This window comes from Pantherophis guttatus, chromosome 15 (genome assembly GCF_059756535.1).
Source record: "Pantherophis guttatus breed Tessera chromosome 15, ASM5975653v1, whole genome shotgun sequence".
Lineage (NCBI taxonomy): Eukaryota > Metazoa > Chordata > Lepidosauria > Squamata > Colubridae > Pantherophis > Pantherophis guttatus.
This window is the reverse complement of record NC_142077.1, coordinates 11,801,570-11,812,716: the sequence shown is the minus strand read 5'-3', so window position 1 is coordinate 11,812,716 and position 11,147 is coordinate 11,801,570. Positions and strand designations below refer to the sequence as shown.

General features: G+C 41.4%; 1 long non-coding RNA gene across 1 annotated transcript; it reads left to right on the top strand.

Annotated features, from left to right (window-relative positions):
* The first annotated feature begins 1,700 nt into the window (after positions 1-1,700).
* Positions 1,701-5,478, top strand: LOC148111897 (uncharacterized). Its single transcript, XR_015729919.1, has 2 exons — positions 1,701-2,352; positions 2,686-5,478. It is a non-coding gene; the product is annotated as an uncharacterized LOC148111897 (long non-coding RNA).
* The last annotated feature ends 5,669 nt before the right edge of the window (positions 5,479-11,147 follow it).

The following is an 11,147-nucleotide window of genomic DNA, read 5'->3' as shown; positions in this document are numbered from 1 at the left end:
AAGATAAAGAATGAATTATTAAACTTTAAAGAATAAAAGAGAACAAATATGAATAAATAGCAATAATTAGAAACACACATACAAACATACAATGTATTTTCTTTGAACAGAATATTTGGCTGGTTCACAAATTTAAACACTGTTTAGTCATTTCAATTAAATTTACAATTTCTATATTTCCTTTTTGCCATATTTATTTCTCATCTATTTTTTTTAAAAAAATTACTCTTCATCCTCATCTCTAATCTTAATCAAATTCAATTTTTCCCTTCTATTCTATATTATACCCCTTCCCATTGTCATCTATTTTTATATCCATCCTCACATTGGTTAATTATGTAATTATGTAATACAGTTGTTTAATACAAATTCAACATTTTAATATAAATCAATTAGTTATATAACTATCTTTTTTGTATATTAATCAATATGAACATGAATATTCCAATTATTTCCATGCAATCCAATTTCTTACAAATCAATTAATTATATTTACCAATAATAATAAACCAAATAATTTCCCCCATATATTCCTCCAAACCACAACTTAACCATTTCTGCTTTCAACACAATATACAATTATTAATAGTATCTCAATTATTACAATTCCCTAGTTAAATAGGGCTTTTTTTCTTTTGTGTTTTAAAATCTTGAACTCTCCTCTTTTGCCCAAAATTTCCCATTGTTTGCAGTTTTGTACCTACCTTTTTTGGTGAGGAAAAAGAAAAAGAAAAAGAAAGAAATCTCTCTCTGCCTCATTTTGTCATGTTGCAGCTTTACTTTCGCTCTCGCCTTTGTTTTCAGTATAGCTAGGGGGAAAAAAATCTGCTCCAGGAACTTTTTGCAGCTTTTTGCAGTTTTTTGCAGCTAATTAACCTAGCGGAAGCTGTTAACAGGGGCTGTTTTTTCTATTTTTGCAGGCATGGGTCTATTCATTTTTTTTTAAACACTGATCAGCTGTAGATCGGCCCTTTGAAGCCCCGCGGCAAGAGTTTAAACAGTTTTTTTTCCCTCTAGCCATCAGCGGGGATTCAGGAGGCAGCCGGGACTCAGGAGGCAGAATGAAAAATCGGGACTTTTTTAAAACGCCACGGGACGCGGGACAAATTGCTCAAAAGCGGGACTGTCCCGCCAAAAGCGGGACGTCTGGTCACCTTAATCATGGACGGCTTTTTTTTAATGGCCGTGGAACTTGGAACTGTCGCAAAATGAATGGATATAAATCAAGGACTTCCTGTTGGGACTGTTTGGGACTGTACAAAATTGGATCCGTTGTTTCTTTAGGCACCTTCTCACAAGGCCTTTTCAAATGAATCACATCTGATCTTTTAGGCCTATTTCCCTTTCACCTCCCCTTCATCATCTGGGCATGAAGAGGAAAACCTGGATCCCCTGGATCTCTAATACCAGATTCCAGATCCAAGGGACAAGATTCCCAATCTGGACTCCACCCCCACAGAAGGGGCAGAATCCGGGGCTCCCCGACCTCCCCAGGCGACTGACGGTTCCCCCTTCAGAAGGAGCCACTCTGGCTGAAGCGAATTGGGGGCTCGAAGCCCCTTCAGGATTGGCTCATCCACGAATAAGCCACGCCCCCAGGTGAAGGCAGCTGGCTGGTGGCTATTCAGAGCCTTGGCTTGTGACGTCAGAGGCTCCTCCTGAGCTTATTGGCTGGAGCTCACCATGGCAACCTCCAGCATCCTTGGGGAGTCTGGACCACATCATGGAGGCTCTGCTCAACATCCCTGGAAAGTGGCTGGATTGGATGGCAGCACTGGGAGCATCGCAGGGTCTCCCTCGCCTGGGCTCCTCAGGAGGGAGAGACCCTCCCCTTTAAGGCAGAATTAAGGGGGGGAGATGAGTGAAATGGGGTTCAACCAAACACGACAGACGTGCTGATACCTGCCATGTCTGCAGCCTCCATACCTGTCACCTCATCCTCATCCACCATGTCGAAGGTCCTTGTCTCGGGAAAGGGGCTGGGGCCGGGTGGCTGGGGGGCAGCGATATCAACTAGGGAAAAAATTGGCTTCAGGATGTCCCAATTGGAGAGGCATTGAGACCCCAAAGCTGGAAACTGACCTGGAGAAATTAACCTAAAAAGGGATTCCGTTGGCCAGATGTAGTTATTTCCCAAACAGACTAGGCCTGGTGATTGAATTATTTATATATTTTCATATTTTATTGCTTAGATTTTTATCCACCTTTATTGTTTCTCTAAATAGCTCAAGGCATAAACGTACTAAAGACTCCATCGTCCTCACAACAATAACCTTGTGAGGTAGGCTACGGCTGAGAGGGAGGGACTGGCCCAAGGTGACCTTCCAGGCTTTCGTGCCTTGGATGGGACTGGTGAGTCCTTGGAGGGGGGGTCTCTTTCCTAATCCGAATGGTCACCTCCTCCTTTCCCTGTGATCAGAAGCCCCCTAGCAGTGCCAGAGATGGCCGAATTGATCGATCGCTGATTCTGACTCCTTTGGAGAGTTTTGATAGATGAGATGCCTCGAATTGGAGCCAGAATCAAATGGGAAGTCGGGACAGTTTGAAGGGAGACCAGTTGTGATGTATTGTCTCAGTGTTTCTCAAACTGGACCCCTTGAAGGCATCTGTGGATTTAAGGCTGGATAGCAAAATGTCCCCTGAACTGAGAGAGGAAGTGACCGTGTCTCTCCATTTTTCAAACAGGTCAGCACCAGGGAAGAAAAGGTCCTTGAGGGAAGATCCTTGGGGTATCTCTCAGCGAGCAGTGATGGCCTCCATCTCCAGATTAACCAGTTGAGAGATTCCTTTGACCTTCAGATCCAGGAATTCAAGAAAGACAAACAACGGATGGAAGAGCAGCACAGTTGTCTCAAGCAGACATTGGATCAACTTCAGACCACAACAGAAGACCTGCAGAAAACTCTGCTGGAGAACAAAGGAAGGTTGGACCATTCCAATGTGATGTTCCACCAGTTAGAGGTAGAGAACAAATCTTTGGTGAAACACACTGAAGAACTCCAGAAAGAAATGTCTGAGGTTACTAGCCAAGTGGCCTTTCTCAGACTTGAGAAGGCTGCCTTAGAACCTCTGAGAAACTCCTCAAAGAGGTCTAGAACCTTCTTAAGAACTTAAGAAGCACCTCTAGAGTCTGCAGCATGAACTGGCTGAGATGCACCAAGGTTACTTTGTGGAGAAAAGCCACTCCATCCAACTGAAGCAGAAAGTCACCCCTCTTCAGAATGTGAGGGGAAATGAGAAGAAGCACCTCAACAATCGGCATCAGCAGCAGACCTCTGTTTACCAGACCACAATGGAAGACCAGCAGAAAACTCTGGAGGACAACAGAGAAGGAGTCAACCAGGTCAGAATGGCCATCCAAGAATCAGAGCTGCAGAACAGGTGTTTGGAGAAAGTCAGCGAAGGTCTCCATAGAGAGGTCACCAGCCAAGGGGGCTTCTTCAGAAGTGATGTTGGCATTCCTGAGTGACCAGCACATGGCAGAACTTTGCTGACACTCTCTCCCCATAGCTGGAATGGAGGAATGGGGGCCTTTTACCCATTTGAGAAAGAAAAGAGACTCTTCCCCTCCCTTCCCTTGACTTGCCACCCAGTGTGCCAGGGGAGTCATGGGAGCCCCACCCTTACCAGGGGAAGCCCCTCCCTTAACCCCACCTTACCAGTCACTGCAGGACTGTCAGCCCACCTGAAAGCCTCCCAGCCACCCAGCATCAGGGCCTGAGAGCACGGAGGAATCCCAGGGCTCCGACCCAAGAAGGAGGGTGGGGGTGATGGCCGTGGAAGTGGTGAGGTGAGGTTGGTAACGGTGAGTCCCCAAGTTCAGATCCAACCTTCGGAGTGCCAGCTGAGGCTGAGGGGCAGCAGTGATGAGGGTGAGGGCTCTGCTGTGGGGAGAATCTGGCCAGAGCTGGATCTGGGAGCCAGAACCGAGCACCCGAATGAGCCGAGCAGCTGGGAGCAGGGCAGCCGCAGGAGAGGAGGAGAGAGGAGAACAGCTAGAAGCTGAACTGGGAGCTGAGGGGTCTGCAGGAGATGCCCAGAGGCAGCAGAGACCCCCGGGAGGCCGCAAGGCTGATGGAGCTGGTGGCAGAGCTGGAAGACAGGGCTGGGTTGAGGGTCTCGGGGGCAGGCAGAAACTCCTGCTGCTCCAGAGGCTGCAAGAGAGGAGCAACAGGAGGGGGAAGCCGGGGGCCACCAGGACCAACTAGAGCTGGTCAGTGGCCGGTGGGTGGTGAAGTCGTCTTAGGGATGGTAGAACATAGGAGACAGATTGATAGGGCTGGAAGGGACTTTGGAGGTCTTCTAGTCCAACTCTCTGCTCAAGGCAGGAACTTTATACCATCCGGTTCTCTTCTCCACTTTGGAAACTTCCAGAGATGGAGCCCTCACTCCTTTGGGAGGCAACCTACTCCATTGTTAGATTGTTCCTACTGACTGAAAATTTCTCCTGACTTCTAGATTCAGTCTCTCTTTAACAAACTCCCCCCCCCCATTTCCTCTTGTCCTTCCCTCCAGTGCTCTGGAGATGGAGCCCCTCCCCTCTTCTCTGTCAGAGCCCCTAAAAGATTCTATCGTGGCTGCCCAATCCTTCCCACCTTGTCTCAGCTAGACATAGCAAACTCCCTCAACCGTTCATCAAGTGATTTAGACTCCAGACCTTAAATCATTTTTGTTCCTCTTCTCTTCACACTGTCCAGAATCTCCACAACTTTTTCATTTTTGGGGTGACCCGAATTGGACAAAGTATTCTGAGGGTGGTCTGACCAGTGAGACATAAAGTGGTACCAGAACTTCTCTCCATCTTGGATCTACCCCTCTTTTTATTGCTGCCTAAGGCTGCCTTGGCCTCCTTTGTCATCTGCAGCAGAGTTCTGGCAGATCCTCAAGTGCTTTGCCAGGAGATCCTTCCACAGGGACCACTGCTGAGCCAGGTGCCGCCCGTTCTGTAGCTAGGCATTGGGGATTCCTGCTAAGGATCCTGCAGATCCCAGCTTTTCTCACCAGTGAATGCATCTTGCTAGGTGGGGTCCAACGTTCAAGTCTGTCAAGATCCTTCTGGATAATTGAGCTGATGTTCTAATAATTCCCACAAGCTCGGTGCCATCTGCAAACCTGATGACTTCCCTTTCTGTCCCCTCACGTAGGTCATTGAGGAAGAGGTGGAAGAGTCCTGGGCCCAAGGCAGAACCTTCAGGAACCCCACCGAATGCTTCCCCCCATGTAGATGTAGCTCCATGAAGGACCACTCACTGGGTCCGGTTGGTCAGCCACCTTAGGAATTTTGTGCCTATTCGGAATTGTATAGCGATTCTATCTCTCTCGGTGTCCTTTTCATATTTTGGTTTTTTTTTTCTTTGTGCCTCCAAGAGGTACACATAAAAAAACAAGATGAAAAATACATACAATACAAGAAATCAGGTAAAACATTTGCAGCACTAGCAGAAGAAAAAAAAAAGAGGAATTGTGGTATATGTCAAAGAGGGAATACAAAGTAATTTAAAGTATGTAGACTTAGAAGGAAGAATATTAATGTTAGAGATAAAATTTAATTATAAAACTATTTTATTAGTGGTTATATATGCACCAAATAGCATACAGACAGAATTCTATAAAAAAAGTACATGGAAAAATAATATAACAAAAAATGGAGAATGTGTGTATGATTGGCGATTTTAACGCAATTATGGATGTAAGAAAGGATTATAAAAGTGATCAGAAAAATAAAAGGAAGAAAAATGTATTGCCCAGAACCTTCATAGATCTGATAGAAGAACTAAATTTAGTTGATAGCTGGAGATTTTATAATCCGGAAGTAAAAAAATTTACATATTATTCTAACCCCCATAAATCCTGGTCCAGATTAGATATGGCATGGGTAACTAAAACACCGATACAAGAAATAGAAAAAAATAGAAATAATGCCAAATAATTGGGCCGACCATAATCCAGTAGTGATGACATGGAAGGGACAGCAGAAAAAAAAGAGTAGATGGATGATGAACACAGAGATATTGAAAGAAAAAGAATATATTGAATACATGGAAAAGGAATTAGAATTATTTTTTAAAAATAACACAAAATACCATACCTCCCTCCAGAACTTAAGGGATACAACTAAGGCTTATGTAAGAGGATTAACTATAGCTTACAACACAAAACGTAAAAAAGAAAGGGAAAATGAATATAATAAGGTACAAGATGAGATTAAAAAATGGGAAGGAAAACTACAAGACAACCCGGGGGACGAGCAAATTAGAGCAAAATGGATAACAGCCAAACATAATCTGAACATATTAGAACAGGGAAAATACAAAACAGCATTGAAATATATAAAACAGTACCACTTTGAGCATGCAAATAAGCCAGGGAGGTGGTTGGCCTATAGATTGAGGAAAGAAAACGAAAAGAGAATAATCCAACAACTACAGGATAAAAAAGGCAAAATGCAACAGAACTTAGACAAAAAGAAAGAGATAGCAACCCAATTCTATCAAGAACTTTATGAAAAAGATAAAACGACAGACGAAGAGATAGAACAATATCTAAGTGGGGAAGGAATGTCAATATTAACAGAGGAAGAAAGAGAGATACTAAATAGAGACATCACTATAGGGGAAGCAGTGAAGAACCAAAAAAACAATAAATCTCCAGGGACTGATGGTTTACCAACCGAATTCTACAAAGGTTTAGAAGAAACACTGAATTGGATATTATTAGAAACATATAATGAAGCATTGATAGAGGCAAAGCTACCAGACTCATGGAGGGAAGCATATATTTCACTGATACCAAAGGAAGAAGTAGATACAACACAAATAAAGAATTACAGACCGATCGCCTTAGTAAATACGGACTACAAAATTTTCATGAACATAATAGCAAACAGAATGAAAAAAATATTGAATCATAGAATACATCAGAATGATTTCCTACCTACAAGACAAATAAAAAAGAATATAAGAACGGTGATCAATGTACTAGAATACTATGAGATGCATCCAGAAAGACAGGTGGCTCTGATATTTCTGGATGCACCAAAAGCATTCAATCAGGTTAATTGGAAATTTATGATTCATCAAATAAAAAATATGAAATTTGGGGAGAGATTTAAAAAAATGATAGCTGCTATATACACCAAACAAAAGGCAAGCATATTAGTAAATGAAGACACTACTAAATTTTTTGAAATAAATAAAGGAGTACGGCAAGGATGCCCGCTTTCACCTCTACTTTTTTATCCTGACACTGGAAAACTTACTTATAAGAATTAGGTCAAATAAAGAAATAGAAGGACTAAAAGTAAAAGGAGAAGAGTACAAGGTCCAAGCATTTGCGGACGACCTTGTATTCTTCATAGAAGAACCACTAACAACAACATCAAAATTAATAAAAGAGATAGAGGAATTTGGAAAAGTAGCGGGCTTAAAAATTAATAAACAGAAGACGAAGATGATAACGAAAAATATAACAGTGAAACAAGTAGAGAAATTAGAGAACGAATCAGGACTACAAGCAGTAAAAAAGGTGAAGTACCTAGAGATAAACCTGACAGCAAGAAGTGCAACTATAAAGGATAATAACTATGGAATGTTAGTCCAACAAATAAAAGAAGACCTAGAAAAATAGGGGAAATTAAAATTATCTTTACTAGGGAGGATTGCAGTGATAAAATCAAATATACTCCCGAGACTCCTTTATTTATTCCAAACAATCCCAATAAAATTGGATAAGAAATTTTTCAAAAACCTGGACAAAATAACAACAAAATTCGTGCGGGAGGGAAAAAAACCAAGGATCAAATTAAGTATTTTACAGGAAAATAGAATTAGAGGTGGATTTGGATTGCCGGCATGGGAAAAATACTATAAAGCAACAAGTCTTACATGGGTCAGAGAATGGGTAAGCCTGGAAAATCAAAGAATATTAAAATTTGAAGGACACGACTTAATGAAGGGGTGGCATGCCTATTTATGGAGCACAAGGAGTAAAACATATAAACATTTTAATAACCACATTATTAGAAGTTCATTAATTGGCACATGGTAAGAAATTAAGAATAAACATTATATGAAAGTCCCCGGATGGTTATTGACAATAGAGGCGATAATGCACCCCAACACATTAACAAAGCAAAAGACAATAAGATATAGGGATATATTGGATTCACAGGGATTATTGAAAACACAGGAAGGACTTGAAAAACAATGAATATCAATAGATTGGTGGCCCAATATACAAATAAAACAAGATATAGAAAAGATCAAGAGGAAGGAGGAATAGAACCAAAACCAAATCGATTAGATAAATTATTGGAAACCAAGGAAGAGAAATTAATTTCAAAAATATATAAATATTTATTAGAATTCGATCTAGCAGAAGAATTGGTCAAAGGACAAATGATAGCATGGGCAAGAAACATCGGACGTAATATACAGCTAGAAGAATGGGAAAGGGTATGGGAAACCAACTATAGCATGACGAAATCAGTAGCGTATAACGAAAATCAATATAAAATGTGGTACAGGTGGTATTTGGCTCCATCGAGGTTGGCGAAGATGTACCCAAACTTAAATCCAGCGTGCTGGAAATGTAAACAAGCCCAGGGTACATTCTTTTTTTTTTTTAATAATTTTTATTAATATATTCTATATACTAATACACAAATAAAATATACAATCCTGCCACCATGGTATAATATGATTACATTGTCCATAAGTATAAAATCATTCCTTTATACATACATATTTGCCACCATATATATATACATCATCATATATCTATTCTATCCCACCTTTTCTGGACCCAATCATACCATACTTTCCAACTGTTATAAAATTCTGAATCTTTTTTACCATTGATCAATCTAGTTAATCTATCTGATTCCGCACACTCATTGATTTTATATATTATTTTCAAATCTATCGGTAAGTATTGATTTTTCCACTCCTGCGCATACGCTAATCTTGCTGCAGTGATAATGTGAGTTAACAAGAACCATATATCTGATTTAACATTCAAAGGTTTTGCCCCCAATAGGAAAGTCTCAGGTCTTAATTCCAAATTAATCTGTGTAATTTCCAAAATCCATTGCCGTATTTTTTTCCAATATTTAACCGCCTGCGGGCAGGTCCACCATTGGTGAAAATAAGTTCCATTACTGTAACCGCACTTCCAACAGCAGGCAGATGTCCCGGGAAACATTTTAGCTAATCTCGCCGGGGGGAGATGCCACCGGTAGACCATTTTATATATGTTTTCTTTATATGAGGAGGCCATGGTTAATTTCATATTTTTCAACCAAATCTGTTCCCATTGCTGGAAGTCAAGGGGATATCCAAAATTTCGCCCCCATGCTATCATACAATCCTTCACTACATCCTGTCCTATCTGCAGAGACAATAAATATGCATAACATTTAGATAATATCCCTTTCCCTCCTTCTAATAAGATCTTATCCAATTCTTGTCTTTTACGGTAGATTCCTTCACTATGTAAATCTTTTTTATACCTGGAGTGCACTTGAGAATAAAACCACCAGTCTATCTTATATCCTTGAAGAGTTAATAGTTCTCGTGACTTCGGGTACATTCTTTCATGTCTGGTGGCTTTGCCCAAAAATCAAGAAATACTGGAAGAAAATAAAAATTTGGATATCAGAAATAACAGCAGAAGAAATAGAATTAGAACCAGAAATTTTTTATTAGGTATGATTAAAGACAATATTAGAAAAGAAACAAAATATCTAATATTACATATAATTACGGCAGCCAGATTGGCATTAGCACAATTTTGGAAAACAGATCAAGTGCCAACAGAACAGCAAGTCATTCAAAAAATTTACACATGTGCAGAAACGGATAAATTAACACTGAAACTAAAAGATAAGGAAGACTCAAAAATTTTTAAGGTATGGAATAGATGGTATGACTGGATAGACCAAAAGAAAAAAAGGGTAAAGGTAAAATTCAGTAAGAAATTGAAAGTAAGAAATAGGCACCGTCATTAAGATAACAGAAGTAACAAGTCACTGTCTAGATACATGTATATAAAGATTTATACATATTTAGTTTGTATGTTGTGATATGTATTGTTTTATGTAATTTTACGGTTGTGAATACTTTGTATAGTTTTTATTTTTTAATCTTAATAAAGTTTGTTTTTTAAAATTAAAAAAAAAGGAAAATAGCTTGACCCCCTCCTCCCTGTGGCAGCCCCTCAAATATTGGAGCACTGCTATCATGTCTCCCCTGGCTCTTCTCTTCACTAGACCAGCCGTGCCCAGTTCCTGCAACCGTTCATTGTATGTTTAAGTCAGGTTGAATCTCTCCTTGTTCAGTTTCCATCCATTATTCTTTGTCTGGAATATGAGGAGGATCCAGAGAAGAAAAGAAAAGAGAAGAGAAGAGAAGAGAAGAGAAGAGAAGAGAAGAGAAGAGAAGAGAAGAGAAAAAAGAAAAGGGGATTTGAATACTTCTCTTACTCAACCCCTTGCCCCTTATTTATACTTCTATGCCCTGTTTATGGAGGTCTTCATTGTTTAATCACATTGTAATTTTTTTTTTTTAAAGGCAGGGATTGTTGAGAAAATTGGGGGGGGTGTCAATGGATTGGCGGCGGTGGACGGCATGTCCTCTGCAGGTGAGAGGTTGGAGGGCTGACCGCAGGGGTGGGCTGCATGCTCCAGGTCCTCTCCGCAGAGGGTTTGGGCTTGGGCAGTGTGGGACAAGGGCTTGAAGGTTGGGGGAGGGGGGGCTGGGCGCAAGGGAGCAAGCAGGCCAGGGGAAGGAGGAGGGGAGTTTGGGCCAGGTGAGCGGGGAGCAGGGAGGCGGCACTGCCGAAGAAGCATTTTGGGTCCGGGGGAGAGGAAGGGGCAGCAGCAGAAGACAGAACCGGTAGCAAAAATTTTTAGATTTCACCCCTGGCCCCATCCCCTTTTGGAAAGAGCAGGTGGAGCTGCTTGGCTGATGTCACAGCTTTTCTGGGCCACTTTGGCTCCAGTTGTGCCCAAGAGGGAACCCCACACCTTGCAAAGACCCCAATTGCCCCCCCACACAGCCTTGCTCGGCGGACCTCTGGAAGCCAGTTAAGAAGGCGAGGCTGCTCCTCCCCTCCCCCTCCTTTTTCTCTCCTTCCTACTTCTCTTTCTT